This window comes from Mustela erminea, chromosome 21, assembly GCF_009829155.1.
Source record: "Mustela erminea isolate mMusErm1 chromosome 21, mMusErm1.Pri, whole genome shotgun sequence".
NCBI classification, from domain to species: Eukaryota; Metazoa; Chordata; class Mammalia; order Carnivora; family Mustelidae; genus Mustela; species Mustela erminea.
In genome coordinates, this window is record NC_045634.1 from 3,089,630 (window position 1) to 3,111,159 (window position 21,530).

At 42.5% G+C, this 21,530-nt stretch overlaps 1 long non-coding RNA gene across 1 annotated transcript in view; it reads left to right on the forward strand.

Annotated features, from left to right (window-relative positions):
• Window positions 1–21,530, forward strand: part of LOC116581790 — a 111,389-nt gene that overhangs the window by 35,812 nt on the left and 54,047 nt on the right. Inside the window, exon 2 of the long non-coding RNA XR_004282227.1 lies at window positions 9,205–9,268. This is a non-coding gene — a long non-coding RNA (uncharacterized LOC116581790). The remainder of the gene's footprint in view (window positions 1–9,204; window positions 9,269–21,530) is intronic.

A 21,530-nucleotide genomic window follows, 5' to 3' on the forward strand; every position in this document is an offset into this window, starting at 1 on the left:
GTGAAATCATATGGTATTTGTCTTTCTCTGACTTATTTCACTTACCATAATGCTGTCTAGTTCCATCCACATTGTTGCAAATGTAAGATTTCATTCTTTTTGATGGATGCATAGTATTCCATTGTGTATATATACACCACATCTTTTTATCCATTCATCTGTCTATGGACATCTGAGGTCTTTTCACAGTTTGGTTATTGTGGGTTTTGGTGCTATAAAGGGGTGCAGATGCCCCTTCGAATGACCATGTTTATATCTTTGGACAAATACCTAATAGCGCAATTGCCAGGTTATAGGATAATTCTATTTTTAACTTTTTGAGGAAACTCCATACTGTTTTCCACAGAGGCTGCAATAGTTTGCATTCCCCCCAACAGTGCAGTGTTAAGAGGCTTCTGCTTTCTCCATATCCTCACCAACATCTGTTTCTTCTTGACTGGTTAATTTTAGCTGTGCTGACTGATGTAAGGTAGTATCTCATTATGGTTTTGATTTGTATTTCTCTGATGCCGGGTGATGTTGAGCACTTTTTCACGTGTCTGTTAGCCATTTGTATGTTTTCTTTGGAGAAATGTCTTTTTGAAACAACAATAAGAACAAAAATGTATATATTTTCTTCTTCCTTTCACACAAAAAAGTGAATACTTTCCTTCATGTTTTTCTTTGATAAAAAAGTACTTTAAGTACTAAATATACCATTTACATTATTATTGACTTTTTCATTAATAAAGATCTTAGAAATCATTCCACATACATCCATTAGAAATCTTAATTTCCTGATATCTTGCCATTTGCAATGATGTGGATGGAACTAGAGGGTATTATGCTGAGTGAAATAAGTCAATTAGAGAAAGACAATTATCATATGAACTGTCTGATATGAGGAATTTGAGAGGCAGGGCGGGGAGTTGTGAGGGGTAGGGAAGGAAAAAATGAAACAAGATGGGATCAGGAGGGAGACAAACCATAAGAGATTCTTAATCTTACAAAACAAACTGAGGGTTGTTGGGGGCTGGAGGGTAGGGATAGGGTGACTGGGTTATGGACATTGGGGAGGGTATGTGCTATGGTGAGTGCTGTGAAGTGTGTAAACCTGGCGATTCACAGACCTGTACCCCTGGGGCAAATAATACATTATATGTTAATAAAAATAATTAAAAAAAGAAATATTTATTTCTTTAAAGTTATGTAAAGCCACACTGAGTAGATGTACCATAGTTTATTTAACCAGTCCTCTTTTGATGGACATTTGGACTTTTTCCAATCTCCTGCTCTTACTAATAGTCTCATAATGCATAAATGTATATAGATACCATATATACACTTATTAAGCTGTATTTTCAGGATAGATTCCTAGGAGGCCTGACTTTTCTTTAAGTACTTAGTGTATCAAAATCAAAGCAAAAATTCATATGGGATATAAGGATGAGGGTTTTAGATAATTATCAGGAAACACAGTAACTAAACAAAGAATTTTTTAGTCTTAAAACTTGCACAAGAACCCACACTATCCTGAACAGTCATTTGTAGACCTTATAGTTTGTACTTAAAATTATCTTAGGCATTGAACTGCACGTAGGAATTTTGGCCCAGTGGTATTTCAAATCATGTCCTCTTTTTTGGCTCCTGTCCTATCCCAATGTTCGGGTCTTTGTTATTCTGTGTTCATAAATTCTGACCACATCATAGAAACTGGATTTTATTATTTTTTTTTCTAAAGTTTTACTCATAGTGCTAATACTTCAGGCAAGCATAGTTCCACTAAACAAAGATAAATTTTTACTAACTTGGGCAACTCCTTTATCATTCAGGGTCATTGCTCCAGCATTCAATCATGCTAACTTTTTGACCTCTTGGTAATTAAAACCCCTCTGCCTAAATATGAGTTGATAGTCAATAATCCCTTTACTCACATATATCAATAGCATTCATTACCTTAACTGAGACCAAGGTTAGAAACCATTGAAATATCACACAACACTTGTATTCTGAAATAAACGTTAACTTGATACCATATTCCTGATCCACTTTCTAAATCATAATTCTTGCATAGGTTGTTTTTTTTTGTATCTGCCACTTCCCTTCGTTCGGTGAACATTTGGTTTAGGGAGGAATGTGATTGATTCATCCATGGGGAACAAGTGAGTTGCTGTCTCCTCTGTTCTTCCATAGTGTTTTGTACTTATGATTGATTCATTTCTCTTTTACAGAACTTAGACGTGTGGTCACAAAATGATGGCTATACAATGTGAGATTTCCCCATTAAGCTGTGAGCTCTTTGGGGGTGCTTGGAGACTAAAGTCTGCATGTTTATGCTGTCACGGTATGGGGCACAAATGAATGACTGATAATACCTTACACTTATTCCTCCTGTGGCATTCATGCCCGTCCACTGAGGTGATCTGTAACATTTCAGGACCCCTCCAACAGAGAAGGGGACACTCAGCTGGAATCCAGTTTGGATATCTGTGAGGAAATTGATGTGGGGGAAAAAAGCAAACTGTCATCTTGATAAATATGTGCCAAAGAAAGCATTCCAATCCAAATCATTAAGGGAATACTGTAGAACCACAGGAAATGCAAAATGTAAGCTAGCCATCTCCATCCTATTTTTTTATTCCTTTATATTCCTTTTATTCCTTGTCTGGCTTACAGAAGATGACAAATGAATCTTTGCCTGAGTCTTTCCAAATGTCCCCAATTATTCTAGATTTCCAGGGTCGTATTTTCCTTTACTATTTAAATAAAGTGATGTGGCCAATAAGAAATTCATAGGCTCTTGCAAAAAACAAAAATTAAGCAAATGTCTTTTGAAGGGTTTTCTGGACTGTCTGTCCTTTTGTAGTGATTCAGAGATGGTGTGTCCCTTACAGGATCTGGGTATCCTCAATCTGGTTTAGTTACAGAGCTGGCTGTGGTGAGGCCACCTTCCTCCCCCATATGTGGGATAGATTTAGATTCTGTGTGAGCTCCCAACTGGATTGCCCAGAGCTCACCCTAAGTTCTAGGTAGTCCTGGGACATATAGATAAGTACTGAGGTTCCCTACAATCTAGGATATAAATTTCACCAAGAGAGAAATAGTAGAGAGAATAAGAAAGTGACTGGCCTGACTTAGGTGGGAGCCTTAGGATTGCCATTCGGGATGAGCTTTTGGAATCTGGAAACTGTAGATCTTGGAGAAGCAACAAAAAGAAGGAAAGGGAGGTGCAGAGTAGGACATGCCTATGAAGTCTGTTTCTCTGGCCTCTTCCTTTCCTCAAATGCTAAGAGGTTTAGAGAAGCAAACTGGCAAATTATGAGGGAAATGAATATATTAAAAAGGTTATAGCAATACAAGGTAGAGAATACTGTAAGAGACAGCTGATTTCCACTGGCTAGAAAGGTCTAGAAACGCTATCCAAACAGAATGGGACTTGAACTATGTCTTGTGGATAGCACTAACCTAGAAAAGCAGAGGGCTGGCCTGAGCTGTAGTAGTTGGAAGATGGGAGGCATGCAGCATGCTCATGAGGGGTGGAGAAGGTCTGGCTGAGCTGGGGGGAGGCTTGGGTAGGCAACACATGGAGGATGAGTTTTGAGAGGCGAGCTGAGGTTGGCTGGCAGAGTGCTTGACTCTCCAGCTAAGAACTTTACATTTTACCCTAAAGACAGAGGCAGATACAGGTTTTGTGGTTTTTGAAGCTCATGGAATTTGGAGGTCTCACTTGAAGAAAAAGAATACACGGGAAATTCAGGCTTTGTTAACTTCACTGTAAATAAGGAGCCCTTGAGTATTTTTGAGCAGTGGGTGTTCTCTGGGTTGCCACGCTTGGCAAGAACTGTTTGGTTCAGGACTGGATGCAGATATAATTTTTTAGAGTGCCTAGAAGACTATCAGATGAGTTGGCAAGCTTAAGGTGGGCTATATTGGTTTCCCAGGGCTGCTGGAACAAACCACCACTAACTGTGGCTTAAAACAACAGGGGGGCCAAACCACCACTAACTGTGGCTTAAAACACTGGGGGCCTGAAGTCAAGATGTCTAGGGCTGGTTCCTTCTGGAGGCCCTGAGGAATAAACCAAACCCTGCCTCTCCCCTACCTTCCGATGGTTGTTGACAGTTCTTGGTGGTCCTTGGCCTGTAGACATAATACTCCATTCTCTGCCTCCAACTTCACCTTGCCTTCCTCTCTGTGCCCTCTCCTCTTCTCATAAGAACATTTGTCACTGAATTTTGGGCTCACCCGAAATCCAGGATAATCTCCTTTTGAGATCTGCAAAATAAGGTTACATTTACTTGTATCAGCAGGTCAGGACTTGGACATTTCTTTTGGGAGGACGTTATTCAACCTGCTACAGGCACTAACAAAAAGTACTGCACAATTCAGCACTTGCGTCTTTACCACGGATTTAAAATCTCTGGTTGCCACACACTCCTACCCCGTCTGAATCCTGACTGCTAGGCGTTGGGCGACTCACTTAACTTGACCTGCCTTAAGTTGTTCAGCAGAGAAGAGGTGTTCAGCCTCGATACTCACCTTTTGCTTTACATTAGAATTTTAAAATCCTGCTGTTTGGGCCACATCCCATATTAAACAGATTCTCTTAGGGGTGAGCTTTAGGCATTAGTTAAAAACATACAAACAAACAAAAAAACGAAAAAGCTCTTTAGGTGATTCCAATGCACAGTATGTTTGAGACCAGTGCTTTTCAGCTGTAAATGGGCCTGGGAGGAATGACACCCGGGAGGACTTTGTGAAAATGTGGAATCAGCTGGTTTGGGGCAGGGCCTGAGACTCTGCCTTTCTAACAAGCTCCCTGGTGATGTTGATGCTGCCGGTCCAGGGACTGAACCCTGTATTGAGGCCCTGCATGACCTCCCAAGACCCTCCCCAGAAGCTTCCATTACCAGATCAGCTCTCCTGCTGTGGAGTGAGGTGGAAGACAACATCTGTAACAGGAAATAGCCTTTGCTGAGAGAGAGTTTAGTTTGGAGGTGGTTTATATATTGGGAAAGCCCATATGCTACAGATAAATGGACTCGGAATTTAATGACATTCTTTAGAAACAGTTTAACTAAGGGAACGTAAGCAGCTAACCCCGTGTGTGATCCATCCTGGGTCCAGAGGGCTCCTGTTTAGTATAATCAATGCTAATACAGCCTCCCTAAGACCTCTGGAAAGGGACAGTGCCCTTTCAACCAACCGAAGGCCAGAAAAGCGGTGGGAAGGATGTAAGCAGTCTCCAGCTTTAGATTGTAATCTGTCACGTGTGGTACAGTAAAACAAACCTCTCTGTAGCCTGGCTTTGGGGCCTGGGCTCTGTCAGATTTAAGTAAATCTATGTAAGTGTTTACACATGTCACACAGGGCAGGTGGGGATGGGGGGAGAGGCGAGCTCCTGGTCCAGGGCTTTCTGCTCTGCACTAAGTCCACCTGACCAGATCTGAGACGCGCTCACCTGTGCTGAGATTGGGTCTGGGTTCTCAGCACTGATTCTCACCTGTGGTAGCATATTAGAACCACTTGGGGGAAATCCGGGTGCCATCCATGCCCACACCGCACCAGGTCACACCTCCATGCTCACACCAGGCCAATTAAGACTAGGTTTTCTGGGGGTGAGGGTTGGGCAAATGTATGTCTTAAATCTCTTCAGATGATTTCGTTTTGTACCAGAGGTATTTCCTAGCTTCCCTAGAGAGCTAGATACTAGGAGACTGCCCAATTTATTGGGCTCATTTTTATAGTTTTTTTTTTCTATATGTAAGGCACTGTGCTCAGTACAGGGGATGTGACAGAAAGCAAGATGGTTTCTATTCTAGCCTGAAAGGCAGTTTCAGTTGTGATCAAGAACTATCAAGGAGAGGTACAGGATGCTATAAGAACATATTATGGGAAGGAACCCAGTCTGAGAAGGCATCCCTGAAGAGGTGACATTTGATCAGAGTTCCAGAGGACAAGTAGGAGTTATTTAGTACAAGAAAATGGGGTGCGGGGGGTGGGGGGCAGAGAGTGTCCTGCCTCAGGAGAGCAGCATGTGCCAAAGCCTGGAAAAAGGAGGAGCACCAGGGATGGAAGGAACTGGGGGGGGGGCTGCAATGCAGGGGGAAGAGAGAGCCAGCCACTCGAGCACGCGGGGGCCAGGGTCCTCAGAGGCCAGGCAAGGACTGGGTGTTGCTGGTTTGTAAATGCATAAACATCTTCCAAAGGCTTTATGTTCCCTCTTTCCCGTGAAAACTCCTCCAGGGCAGAGCGCTTGTGTCTTCCAAGTTTGTTCTTTAATCTTTTCACTTTCTTCACCATTTTCCACCACCTTTAATCGGTATTATCGCCAAAGTTTACAAAGGGACCTCACCTGCATATCGTTCATTTAATTTTTACAAGGTGTAAGATTAAATCCCTGTTCACAGAAGAGAGAACTTAGTTTTAGAGAAGTTCTGCTCCCGGTCCCGGGTCCGCGTGAACGGGGAGTCCGTCTTCCTCTCCCTCCACCCTCCCTCCTTCTCTTCCTCCCCCACTCCCATTCTCTTCCTGCTTCTTTCCTTTTTCTCACTTTTCTTTTTTTTTACAAAATGGAATTGGAGTCTATATACAATTTTATAACCTACTTTATTCATGTAACACAATTCTCAGCATTTTATTCACAGTCTTAAATATTCTTCAAGAATGGGATTAAAAAAAAAATGACTGCTTAATATTCTGTTATTTGGAGATGAATAGTCCCGTTAGTCAATCTTGTGTTACTGGATATCTTTTTTCCCTGAGTTTTCTAAATGTTCATTGTTCTCTCCAACAAATATCCTTCTACATAAATCTCTGAGGATGTTTTGTATCATCTAAGAAAAAAATTTATAGATGAAATCACTGGGTCAAAGGCTGTGTACAATTTTAAAGTTTCTTATATGTAGTGCTGAATTGCCCTTCAGGCTGATTGAACAGATGTAAATTCTCATCAGCAGAGTATGACATTTTCCTGGGGGAAAACATTTCAATTAAGGAAGGCCAGTTGCTCTGCAAGACTTTGGTTGGAGAATTTTTAAAAATCAAAACAAAAAAATGAAATGAAATGTTTCACAATGGAGCTCTTCATTGGATCCATCCATTCCCCGTTTGTTAACTCATTTCTTCCCCATATCTACCTTGGGTTTTGAGGGTCTAAGGTGGCTTTGCTCAGGTTTTTCTGGGTCTACTTTCCCCCTTGCCCTGCCCCTCCTCAATCAAACCTTCTTATCCATCTAGGTCTAGCTTGGATTTCAAAATATTTCTAAGACATAAAAACACAGGTTCACCATTATTCCTCAATTATTAGATGTTAGTTATCTTCGATATTTTTCCAACTTCAAGAATTCCAGTCTTGTTGTCACAGAGGTTATGCTTTTTAGTGTTGAAAGGGACCTCAGGTATCATCAGGCCCATCACTCCATCTGCATTATGGTCAAATGGCTGATGTCCATCACCTGCTGAGGCAGCTGGTGACATTTTTGGTTCTTCATGTGGCAACACTGAGAGCAAGTCTGCTTTTCATTGCAATTTAGAAAAATTATGAAATATTCCAAACATACAAAAATGCAGAAAGTAATGTGACACCCACATTCCTACCACATATATTTACTCAGTACTAATATTCTGTTGTATTTGTTCTAGAAACTCTTAAAAAAAGTATTCAATGATGAGTACTGAGTTATGTATAGAAATGTTGAATCATCTTACTGTACATCTGAAACTAATATTACACTGTATGTTAATTATGCTTCAATAAAAAAGAAAGAATTCTAAACATAGCTAATACAGCTGCTCTTCTTTAGGATTTTCTTGACTCTTCTAGGCCCTTTTATCTCCATATAAACTATGGAATAAAATTGTCCTATGATTTTTAAGGCTAATACCCATTTTTGGACATTTTCCTCAATATTTCACTATTGTGAATCATGTTTTGAAAAATATTTTGTACATAAATGCTTATGCACATTTTTCTTATTATACATTTCTAGGAATTGTCTTCTTGAGTCAACGATTAAGCATATTTAAAGACTTTCATGTAAATTATCAAAGGGCCCACCTGAAATACACAAGTGCCCCTTTTCTCACATTCTTGCCAACTCTGGGTATACCTTTAGATTCTTTCTACAACACGACAGATATAAAATATTGTCCTACTAGAGTTCTGATTTGCATTTTATTCTTACTATGGAAGATGAAAATTTAATCATGTGTTTATTGACCCTTGAAAATGTTTTGTGAATTGTCAGCTTACATCCTGTCCTCGTATTCTCATTTCTAAGTTCTCTTTATCATTACACAGATTGAAAATATTATTTGCATGTATTTCTCAATTTCATCTCTTCTTTTTTTTTTTTTTTTAAATTTAGCTATTTAGCTATTTAGCTATTTAGCTATTATCTATTGGTCCTCTCCTTTGTGCTTTTGGCTTTTTGTGGTTAAGCTTAGAAAAATTTCCTTGATGCTAATACCATATACCTCTATTTTATAATATCAATGTATTATTTCATAATAGACGATGTAAAACCATTTAAAAAAATGGTTTTTAAAAAAACCATTTTTAAAAAATATACTTGGAGTTTTGGATAAGTTATAAGGCAGAGATCTGTCTTTATTTTTTGTTTTGTGCTATTAACATACTATCATGCTATCAACATGACATCACTGGGAGTGTGCAGCTTGGTCACCTGGCCAAGGGAGAGTTGGCCAAGGAAGCGTTTTCTATTCAATAAGGTTATTTTTATTCCCTTTCATATTTTATTCTTGGGAACCAAGTCCTTAAGTCCAGCCATACTGAAAGGGGTAGGGTCTGATTCCAATTCAATTAGAGTGTTTCTGGTGTTTTGCTGTTATGATATTAACTCTTGGTTTGATATATTCTTTATCATGTTAGGGAAGTATCTAAAGGAGATGTATTTCTACTTGAGTCATTAGCCACTTAATCATTAACACATTAGCCACTTAAATGATACTTCAGTAAAAAATTAAAAAATGACTAGAGGGGAAAAAAAGGGCTTTGAGAAAATTAAAAAAATATCAAATACAAAGAAACTCTACTACTTACATTAATTCAGAGATGGCTCATCTGAACTACTGACAAATCTGATATGTATATACTGAAAGTAGTTAAATTTTAATTCAAATCAGGAAAACAAATGGTTGTCTCATGAAAGTCTAAGCTTCCTCCGTGAAGATCTATGACTTACTACTTCTTTGTCTCCACAGGATCTAAAAGGCTATACATTATGGGAACTCAACAGGGGTTTGTGGAATGCAACTGCATAAACCAGTAAGTTTATTATCCATCCCCAGAAACATCTCTTGATTTTCATGCCATGTAAAATGTATTCAATCCAGAAACATACGGCCTGCTCCTTCTAAATTTTCTTTAAGAAGAAAGCCATATCCGAAGGATTTGACTAGACTTTTCTCCCAAGATACATAAATGGAAAATAAGCACATGAAAAGATGCTCAACATCATTAGGGAAGTGCATATTAAATCTATAGTGAGATGCCACTTCATACCCATCAGGACAGCCAGGGTCAAAAAAAGACAGAGAAGAATGAGGAGCTGAGATCCTACACACTGTTGGCAGGGAAACAAAATGGTGCAGGAAACAGTCTGTAGTTCCTCACATAGAGTCCTCACATGACCCAGAAATTCCACTTGTAGGTATATACCCAAGAGAAAGGAGAATATATGTCCACACGAAACTTAAACAAAAATATTCATAGCAGCATTATTCATAAGAGCCAAAAAGTGGAAACAATCGAAATGTCCATCAATTGAGAGATGAATAAATAAAATATGTCATAGTGATATAATGGAACAGTGGACCACAAAAGAGAGGAGGCACCAATACATGCATGGACATGGACGTGGACAAATGTTGAAATCATTATGCTAAGTGAAAGGAGCCAGTCACAAAAAGCTTCACATATGGTATGATTTCATATATAAAATGTCTACAATAGGCCAATTCATAGAGACAGAATGAAGATCGTTGATTGCCCAGGACTGAGGAGGTTGGGAAAAAGGGGAACAACTGCTAATGCTTGTGGAGTTTCTTTTCAGAGAAATGAAAATGGCCCCAAATTAATCACGGTGATGATTGCACAACTCTGTAAACGTATTAAAAGCCATTGAATTGTGTATTTTAAATGAGTGAATTGAATTGAATTGTGCATGTTAAAATGAGTGAATTGTAGGAATTGCATCTCAATAAAGCTGTTATTTAAGAAAAGAAGGCAAAAGCCAGATCTTGGAACATGTCTCCAGTTTAGACAGACTGTAAGAGCAGAAACTCAGGCCAGAAGTGAAGTGAACAATACAGTGAGCGCGGGAGGTCGTTACGAAAACACTTGGTATCTTCCTGACTCTAGTGCTGAGGGTCTGTTTTTACAAATGGGGAGGAGAGAGGGACCTCCTTTGGGATTTGAGGGGCAGTTGGGAAGGCTTAGTATTTAGGCCTGAAATTACATTATTATGTGTCTATTAGAGATTTATTTTTTCAGATTACAAGCTTGAAATGCAGGTCATCCAATAAACATCTTAGTGTAAGCCCATATGTGAACCCCTCTCTGACTGACAGCTGGGGAGAGCGGATTTAGATGGAGAAGAAGAACAGCCTGGGACAGTGACAGCCTGAAGGTGTTTCAGGGAGCTGGTGGTGTGGGGGAGGGCACCTGGAAAGAGAGGCCAGAAGAGGGCTCCCTGGTTTCACCAAGGTGGACCCTGGGGGTAATTTCCATTTTCTTGCCTCTGCTCTAGCCATAACTCATAGCCTTTGGAGTGAAGTCTTATGGTTCGGTCTGTCTTGAGCATTCCCTACCAGTTATCAGTGGGCCTCAAGTTTTTCACGTCTGTGGCTTACTTTAGAATTCGGAAGTTTTGCAGCCTGCTTGGACGGATTAAATTGCACTTATTCTTACTGCCCTTATCCTTTTAGCCACCCTTTGGTACCATGCTGCTGTTTGTTTATTTATTTTTAAGATTTTATTTATTTGTCAGAGAGAGAGAGGGAGAGAGCACACAAGCAGGGGGAGAGGCAGGCAAAGGGAGAATCTCTCCTCGCTGAGCAGGGAGCCCAATGGGGCACTCGATCCCAGGACTCTGGGATCATGATCTGAGCTGAAGGCAGCTGATTAACTGACTGAAGCACCCAGGCGTCCCCCATGCTTCTCTTTAAACAGAACTGTTTCCTGGCTCCACTGTACCCTTGGAATTGTTCATCAGATAAAGCCCTTGCAAGGTCCAGTCAACAGGTGATACTTTCAGACTCTTTGCCAACTGCAAGCTGTACTCGGTTCCATGCCACACGGGGGACCCTCTCAGCTCAATGATCCATCTAACAGACGTTGTTGTCAAAAAATTACATCTTATGTGTTGATTCAATATTGCTTGCCATAGCTTGATGGTTGGCTACATACCACTGTGTTACAGTGCACTGATCCAGAACCACTGTATTGCTCAAAAGACACACACAAGTGCACACCCGTGGAGGTGAGCAGTTCAGGTATATATGTTCTCTTCTGTCATATATCAAACTTGCATTTTTTCACATAAGCAAGGCTAGATATGGGTTTTTCAGCAAGTTTCTTCCCTTTTCTGGACGACAGGTTTCTTGTCTTTCCAACACAGGGGCTGAGTCTCAGGTTTTTCTCCATGGATACCTCCCACGGACATGATTTAGGATGTGAAAGTCTGGACTCTCTAGTAAGCATGTGAGTTCTTTCAGATTAGAGATGCTACATGTGTTTTAAAGGGGCTCTCCTTCTCAATGCCTAACAGTAGTTGTTTATTACAGTTAAGTATGGGAGGAAGAACAGAGTGTTTTCAAGCTACTTACTACTTTCCATAATTTAAAAAAATATATATATATCACTCTCCTGGTTGAGAACCACTAATCTAGCTCTCCTCCAGACCTGATGGAAGAGCTCAGTAAGGTTGCCATTGATTAACAGATTACCAGTATTTGAACACCATACTTGCATTATTTTGCACTGTGTGTGCCTTAAGGCTCTCTTTGATAACTTTCTGGTCATGATCTTTGGTTTTTACTTTCTATTTTGCATCAAAAAAATGGAGATCTCCCCAAAGTATCCCTATTCTTCGTTCTCCTTTCTTTCTTTTGAGACAGATTGAGATGCTGGCAGACACCTCCCTTTGGCAGCTTGAGATTCTGGGATCCACTTAGGGCCCATTAATACCCCAGCAGAAGAAAATGGTCTGGTATGCTGGCCACGAGCATATCTGTTTAATTATGTAGGAATCAGAGGGATCATGACCTCTCTAGTAATGGCTGTGGAAGGGGCCATACAGCAGACGCTCCCAAATTCTGTTTTGGTGAAGACAAGTCAGCCAGTCTTACAACACCCTGTTTGTCTGACACATCCTTCCCTCCCTGCTTGCATGCCACTGGTCCATCTTGAGGACATGGGTTCATTCAAGCTCTTCTGACACCAGGGCCAGGAAGAGAGATGGGAATCAGACAGTGGGACTAATGGCTTAGCTCCCCAAGCACCTGGACGGCCTCCAGGGCTCTGGACACATTCCATGGTGAGGCCATTCATCTCCTTCAGTGCTGCTTTCGCTAACCCAAACATCTGAACTCTGAGATTCATCTTACCTTCCTCCCAAAGACAGACACGAGCTGGGGCACTGTTTCCATAGTGCCACATGGTAAGAACCAGCTGGGAATTAATCACAAGGGAAGACCTAGGTGGTAGGCAGCAGCAGAGAGGGAGTGAAGGAATCTAACAGTCACGAAAATCTACTCTGTGTTATCTAGGACACCCCCAACAAATCAGTCAAAACACCCACAGGAAACCTACTTTAGCCTCAGAGCTGTCCCCCCAACTCCAGACAGTCAGTGTTTGCATCATGCTCAGAGATACCATGAGGGAGGATGTCAGGAAACATAGAAGGAGGCAGGTACAGCTTGGTGAAAGGAGGGGTACTTGTGGTTCCTTTCCCCTGTCTCTTAACCGCAAGCCGTTGTCTGGGTGCATTTTTCTTTGGGAGCCCTTAGTAAGAAGGACCAAACAGAGGTCCAGGTGTGCCCAGGAAGTATGGGCTTCCTAGGAAGGCCTCCCTCCGTTCCTTCCTTGTCTCCTGAAAAAGCTTCCACTGGCTTTGAGTCACTAAAAAATGGGGTACACACTCCCAGTCCTTAAAGAACTCACATTCCAAATGGAAAGGAAAGACACATCCCAGCTAGGGGAAAAACCACAGTCTTTGGAGTCAGAATCCTTGAGTTCTCAGTCAAACTCTACCACTTCTGAGCTTTGTGTCTTAGAGCAAGTTACTTAAGAATTAATTTCTCTGATCTGCATCCCCAACAAAGTATTAGACAATGAGAGGTAGTGTGTGTATATAAAATATAGGAGTTCAACAAGTGATAGTTCACTGTTACATGATTATATACAAGCCAGAAGTGTTGGTGAGATGCTGACACAGTGCCACCTGGTCACATAGTTAGTGACCTAACTATGGCACTAACGGCATATCCTAACTCAAATTAGTGCATTCTGAAGGTGAAGACATGGTCTTGGTTTTCAGATGTTGCTGGTCCCTCTGATGGTAACTCTTCATTCCAAACAAGGCTTCTGTGTTTATTTTTGGGAAATGCCACAAGGGGGCCTGTTGCTCTTGGAGGATGGACGTGTGGATCCACGAATCTGTTCTGTATACCTGGCTGCCTTCTAAGCTTCTTTACCAAAGGAATTCAAGATAAGACTTTGGCAGCCCAAAGTGCGACATGCAGGCCAGACCTCTGTTGTAGGCTCTGGATGCCCACTGGGGTTAGGAAAAGGCCCCTGTTCCAAAGGTGCACAGATACCTGGTGCTCACAGCAGGACCAGGCACCAGTTACCAAGACTTGTGCAGTCTCTGCAGTCAGGGGCCCATGGAAGTCTCGGTCAGAATGAAATAGGGACTGTCTAATGCTGAGCCTCTGCTTTGAAGGTCCCGTGAACCTGTTCTGAGCAAGGATGGAGAGCGAAGGTACTCGTCTCCAGTGCTTTTCACACTTTCTGCTTCCAAATAATGTTACGCCTAGGAGCTGGATCCTTGGCCACCCAAACCAAGGTCAAATCTAGGACACAGAGAATTCTAGGACACTGAGAAAATGGGAAGAGTCCTTTGGGATTTCTTACAATAATATCCTCTAATGTTTGTGCTGAACTTAATAATACAGAGAACACTTTCACAGACCTTGTCATCAAGTCCTCAGAGTCATTGGCCCTGACTTGTCTTTGGGAGCACAGCAGAGGCAACACGGTGAGGGTTGAAATAACCCAGGATTGGCACCCAGTGAATGTGGGTCTGAATCTTCCTTCTAGCTTTCATAGCTGTGATCTTACATAAGTTAGGAACTCTTCTAAGTCTCAATTTCCTTATCTGTAAGGTTAGGATTATCCCCAGGTGGGGATTAAATGACATCTGATACACCAAGGAAGGGCCTGTCCAGCGCCTGGCATAATGCAGGACTGTCCTTCCTTTCTGCTTTTGCTAATCTCGTTTCTGCTGTCTGTTCTACCAGTCTGATGCAACCTGGTACCCGAAATAAGAGTGACCCATTGGCAAGGCTTTCTGCTCATCTCTTTTGTCTGTAAGGCCAGATGGGGACCTCTAGGCAAGGTCTGCAGTGGGGAACATGTGAGCTCAGGGGACAGCATCAGTCTCTGTTGCTATGTGTCCTTCTGAGGTACAATGAAGGGAAACTGTAGTGGTCAGCTATGGAGACAAACTGGGGCCACTGTCGGCCGTGAAGAGAGAGGTGGCCTCACTTAGTATATCTCTTTGTGACCAGAACCTATGTGACCTGGGTGAGGCAGTGGTGGGGAGAGGCTGAGATTTGACCTGCATGGGATGGTGATGGAGAAATATAGGTTCAGTTCCCATGAACCTCTGGTAATGATATATTGATCCATAGATAACCCAGTTTTATGTGTTTTTATTTAAAGGCACCTTATTTAATATATATTATTGATTCATTAATGCTGAACTCCTGACCTAAAAGCACTGTGATTCATACCTGAATGAGGTTATCTAACATGGCTACTTTTCTTCATAAGTCACAGCATAGCCTTCTTGGGCTTAGGAGCCCTAGTTGGAACTTTGGCAGCACCTTCAGGCCACTGGGGAATCACCAAGAAAAAGCACAAAAATACAGCACTAAATAGATCACAGAAAAGATGTTGGTTTACCGCATGAAAACAGAAGGCAGAGTGTCGCCTTGTTTGACCTCATCTAGGAATATACGTGCAGGGCGTCTCACAGTTTTCACCCCAAACCTGTGTCCTCAAAGGATCAGGTAGGCACCATGCTGTTGATCTGGGGGTTGTGAGTAAATTCTAGAGTAGGCGAATCTGCAAATGTGGGATCTATAAATTAGGAGGATCAGCTGTGCTTTTCTTCTCCTCCCACCTCACCTCTACACAAATGCTTTTTATAGCATTTTAAGAAAGAGAGTCACAGAATGGACGGGATTCTTTCTCTTTGGAACTTGGCCGGTGACTTAGTACTTATTTCCTTCAATTTTAATTTTAATTTTGAGTTGATGAATAACTGAAACCCATTCTCCCTCCTTGGGTTTAGGGAAGTATTGATGCTGTCCGGCTGTCTCCTTCCCAGGTGGACGAGGACCTTCCAGATCTAACATTCTGTCACCTTCCTTGCCTAATCTCCCTCCGGGGTCTTCACAGTCAAGCTCCAGCCACAAGGGACTTCACATGGTGTCCTGTAGGCCGATGTGTATTTGTTTCTCTTGTCTCTGTGCCCTTTCCTGCTTGGTTGACTTCTCCAGGGCCAACCCTTCTTTCAGGGATGGGCACATGACTGAAGTCCAACCTCTAAGACTCATATTCTTTTGTTGGACTAGTTGAATTAGTAGTCCCAACAAGGAAGACATTATTAGTCTTCCAGTACCAGTTTTGTCCATCTTGTATGGTAATAGAACTCCCAATTCTTAGCTGGTCTCCAAAGTGCAATCAATAAAGATTACATTTCCTTAGAGCTGGGTGTGGGCATATAATTAAATTTGGCCAAGGGGATATAAGAGGATGTATTATGTATTACTTCTTCCAAGTGACCTTAAAGGAAGGGGGGCAAGCCCTTTTTTCCCCTTTCTCTTCTTTTTCTCTTTCATGCTGGGTAGAGTCATAGACAAGATGGCTGGAGCTCAAGCAACTATTTTAGACTATGAATTGAAAGCCAGCTGTGGCAAATAATACAATAACAAAAAAGAAGCTTGGATTCCTGATATCATGGAGCAAATATTCAGTCCTGGATTGCTTATGTCTGGAATTTCTTTTTATAAGAGCGAATGAACTTTTCGGTTAAACAATTGCCATTTCGAGTTTTCTTTTACTTGGCAGATTAACCTGATTCCAACAGAAAGAACTATTGGGGAAGAGAGCCACTGCGCTTTGAGGTGATAGAAGGGAAGCCTGAAACTTGCTACTGCATGGAAAGGGTTTCCTAAATGACACCAACCTAGAAGGAAGCGGGGTAAGAAACAGAGCTCCTCGGACCTGCTGTCACTGTTGAAACCATTGTTTCTGGTTGTGCTCAAGGCCTTTAGCCTTTGCCTTTTCAGTTATGTGCGTCACTATTTTGGTTTAAATGTATTGTTGTGTAAATGGGGGTCTCTGTCTTTTATGGCTAAAGAGTCCTATCAATTCAAGAAGCAAAACCATTTCTCCAAACGAAATCTTACTCAGAATCCCAATTGTGTCTCATACGTGGAAGTGGAGATTCTAAAAGCAGAACTGGGAGATGGAACTGAAGATCTCCTCCTTGTTCTCCTCACAGTACAGTCTGGAAGCCACTCAACCAGATGATTCTATGAGTCTGTGGAAGAACACAGCGAATTCTGTACCAAATGTCTGCTCCTTTCCTAGAATCACTGCAAAACCAATTATCGTATCATTGCTACCTTTCAACACTGTCTTCTCCTTTGTTAGTAATGTTAATAACGGGCGGCCACCTTGGTTGAGACAAACAAGCCCAGTCTTCCCTCAGATTTTCCAGCACATTCAGGATCCCAGTCTTGTGAGCTCATTCTTAATCAAGATTTGGCAATCAGGTCCGTTGGCCCTAAATGAGACACTTCTGTTTTAACTTGTGAGTCTTGGGCTTAGGGTTAGCTAGACCCACAGGGACATTAACCTCCTTCTGGTTAACTGTTACAGTCTGGATCTTTGGGTCTAGATCTTTGGGTTTGCAAGTGGTTGGTGAGATCTTGAAAGGGGGTCCACTTCCAACCCCGGATCCCGCATTTCTATTATTAGAGGAGAGACTCTGATATGGGACAAGACCAGCTGCCTCCTGTAAGGGGCCCTGTGGGAGATGAGTAAAGGGGAGAGCAAGCCCTCGCTGACTTTTGCTCCTTGTTCACCTCTTTGGAGCAGGCACACTTACTACCTACACTGGATCTGTCTGAGAAGGGCAGTGTGTACTTTCTCTCTGCCCAGCGGAGGGTGCCTCAGACCACCACTGATCTATGGAATGCTGATGCTCTTTGCCAGTGGAATGAGCATTTTCCTCTTCATGTGAGCATTGTTGACATTTTCATCAGCAGCCCAGGCTCTAAAAGCCGCATCTTGGCAATAGAAGGGGTGAAAATGTACTCAAGTCTTTGCTCCAGGCGATCACTCTGGGATTCAGGGTTGAGTCTTTTCATCAGAGGCACAGAAGCATTGGGATCAAGGCACATAATTCTTTTCAGCTTCAGGGAAGAACGATGCAATAATAAGCCATTCTTTTCTTTTCCCAGGGCTTATGTATACCCCAGCTGCTGACCCAGGGAATTTTTAGAACTAGACTCTGGTATCAGATTAGAGGGTTGATAGAATTTCTAGCTCTGCTTGTGACGAAAGTGGCATCAATGTAACCATTTTTTTAAAATTTTATTTATTTATTTGACAGAGATCACAAGCAGGCAGAGAGGCAGGCAGAGAGAGAGGAGGAAGCAGGCTCCCCGCCAAGCAGAGAGCCCGATGCGGGGCTCGATCCCAGGACTCTGAGATCATGACCTGAGCCGAAGGCAGCGGCTTAACCCACTGAGCCACCCAGGCGCCCCTCAATGTAACCATCTTAAAAGCTACCTTGGGGTCTGATCTAACCTGGTCAAACTGTTGGTTGATTTTTTAGGAGATGATGTTACACAAAAATGGTGAATGGCTTAGCCCAAACCAACTGGTCAGTCTTAAAGGGATCAGAGATAGACAAGCACAAACGCTCCTCTCCCCAAAGGCAGAAAGATGAGGTTTACATTTATAACAGCCCTTGAACAGACAAGCAAGGGCACCCTTTTTATTTGCTTAATCAGTAACTATGCAAATATTTACTGGGCACCTATTTTGTGCCTAGTGGAAGGAAGCCTGGTCCTAAGGAAGTCTGGAGGAAAATGGAGGGTGTGGTTTCTGCCTCTGAACACCCCAGGGTTTGCTGGAGTAGAATGTCTTTGCTATCTGGAATGGAGACACTGTGGTATTGTGAACCCCCAGACCACAATGGATATGGGAAAGGGGGTAGAGGATTTGGTTACTTGAAGGTACAAGCAGTACATTGTGGGATTCACAATATCTCTACGTTTTATTCTAAGTTGACACATTCTAGACATTGTCCCATCTCTGAACAAAGGTTTGCCAGACTTTCCTACTTTCTAGTAGGAATTTCAGTTTTATGAGAATAGGGATTTTATTGGCTTTGTTCAGTTATGTCTTCTGGGTCTACTGAAATGCCTGAGGAGAGGTAGACCTTTGATAAATATTTGTTAAGTGAGAGAATTGACAAGAGATTGAAATGGACACCAGTGTACACCCCAGTACTTTCCCATGGACTGTCTTTGTGCTGATTCCTGAACAAGCTTTGGGGAGAGGATGACCTCTTTCTGACATGTCTCTAAGAACTGGGCAAAGGTTCCAGGGATGAGTAGAATGTATCCCAGCATCTAGGAATGTATTGCCAGACACGTTTCCCTCAGTTGCTCATCACTAGGGCCTTCTGAGAGCTTTCCAGAAAACTCACGAGAGCAGTCCAGCGTCCGCTTATCTCTGGGAAGCATATGCATTCTCCTTCGCTGTCTCTAATGGTTGTTATCTGACAACTGTCTAGACTGTAGATTCCAGCTGGGGTAAAGAGAAAGAGAATGAAATATTTCTTTTCTTGGGGGTAGGGGTGGACACAATGAAATATTCTCATTCCTGACCTTAGGGGCTGACTCCCTGCACAGTCAGCTAGAGGCCCCACAACGTGGGGAATGGGATTTGTCAGTGTCTAAGTGATGTCCCATCACAAGAAGGCTATATATTGCTTGGCTTGCACAAAGAATTTCTGTAATAAACTTTTCCATTTGGGTGAAAAGGGAGCAGCAAAAGCCTTTAATCTTGCCTTTTGCATGGTATCTGTGATGGGGTTAGGGTGATTGCTCCCAACTGCTTAGAGAGCATTTTAGTGGGATGGTGGGAGGTGGATTCCAACTCCCTTTTGGATCCATGTCTAACTTTCTTTGGAAAAAAAAAAAAAAAAGAAAAAATCTTCTTTTATCCCAAAGCTCATCATGCTAACATCCAGCCAAAAGTACATTTTTTTTTTTTTTTTTGCAGTTTATGAAACATGTTGCCTCTTAGATCTTATATTAAAATCTATTTCCTTTCTGTAGGGAACAAGTTGAAACCAGAAAAGTTGCCTTGTAATTTTTTCCACTTTGATTCTGCTGTTTGCCAAGGGCACCTCCAATTCTCCAGTTGTAGCAGGGAGTTGCTCTCTGGGGGAGGAAGGGAGTTCACTCTAGATCTGCGGCCCCACATCGAGGGTGGGGGAGAGCACTTGATGGCTTCCATTGCCTGAGCGGGCCAGGTCCCTCCTCACTGGGCAGCTCTTACCTGGGCTTCAGCAGAGTGAGTTAGAGGAGCATATCAGCTGTGAAAATTAAGTTCAATCAGATTCTTCCTTAATTGATTCTATGATCAAATAGAAACTGTGATCTACTGTTGTAGACTCAGAGGGGTTCCCTCATTCTATGGGGTCTACAGTGGTGTGGCCTGTGGTCTCCTGGAGCAGTAGTCTCATAGCAATGGGCACTTTAATGTCAGAAGGGACCTCACCTGGACCTAGAATGCTCTGTTGAGAAAAGAACTCACTTTTTACCCAGACAGCCCACCCCACTGCAGGCCTCACTCACGTATGAGATGTTCCTCCTCATAACTTATTGAGGTCTGTTTTGCTCCCATGCCTTGGTCTCTGCCCTGATTGCCAGAGAACTCCACTGAATCTAAATCACTCTCCTGTTAAGAAGAGAGGAGATGCTGATCCAAGACTCCGGCCCAGAAACTGTGAGCTGAAATGCTCCCAAAGGCCTGGGACAAGAGCTAACCGGGTGGGGGAAACTGGTTGGATAGTAAGTGACCCGTTACAGACTAAGCGCTGGCAAGACATGAGAGCGACATGCTCCATTTACAAAAGGGAGAGCCACTTCTCCTGCCAATTGTTGTTGCGTGGAAATGATTGCAATTTTTCTAGAGAAGATAAAAATTCAGACTTTTAATAAGAAATTGCTCACTTTCTAAGTTCTTAGTATAGAGCAGTAAAGCCAAACTAGGGCAGGGACTGCCTGTAAGTCTTCACTCTGTGATGGAAAAATGAAGATCAGGGACTAGAGGCATGAAAGCAGCACACAGTTCTGAATGAGGAACCCTGTCCCCCTATTGTAACTTTTGCTGTTCTGTTTCCTAGGAATGATTAACATGTGGTCCTTACATGGTCACATTTAGGGACGGCAAGGAAGGGGAGAAAGCATCCAAAGGCAGGTGGTGGGAAGGACAACTTCACGTGATGATGTGGGTGGGAGGGCTGTAGGGGGAAGAGTGCAGGCACAGAACTGGCTTCTCCAGAAGGGGAGAACCCCGAGATTCCCTCATGCCAGAGACCCCTGGGTCCCTCTGAAGTCTCCTGAAAGCTGTGCTGGGATGGGAAATAGCTTATCTTTTAGGGTGGACAGACGGGGGCTAGCTGGGCATAGCTCTGAGGAAGGGGATAAAGAAGTAATCTTCTTGGGCAGGTGGATGTAGAATGGCTCACTTGGGCGGTGGAAGGGCACTCATCAAGATTCTCTGAATTCAGAGCCCGAGGAGCTGGCTACACTATGGTGGTGTGGGAAGGTTAATTTTTGTTTCCTTGTTGGTGCCTTGGTTAAGATCTCTCTCCTATATTTCTGTTAAATGGGTGTGTGAGCATTCTTATTTTAACTGTGTACCCAGCACTACTAGTAAGCCCTTAATGCATCTTTGATGAATGGATACACCTGCACATGTATATGCCACTTATGTATTTATGTGTAAAACATGTGTGTTGTGCTGGTCACAGAGAAGGTCTGCATACCCTCTCAGGAAATCTGGGATGTCAACTCAGGCTCCCAAAGGCTTGACTTTCTTGGGGGGTGCACAAAGCCCCTGGGAGACAGCCAAGAGTTGTTAGGCCTAAGAACTTCCAAGCAAACAAGAGAAACTATGGTCTTCCTGGCTTTAGCAGGGAGCAAGTGGA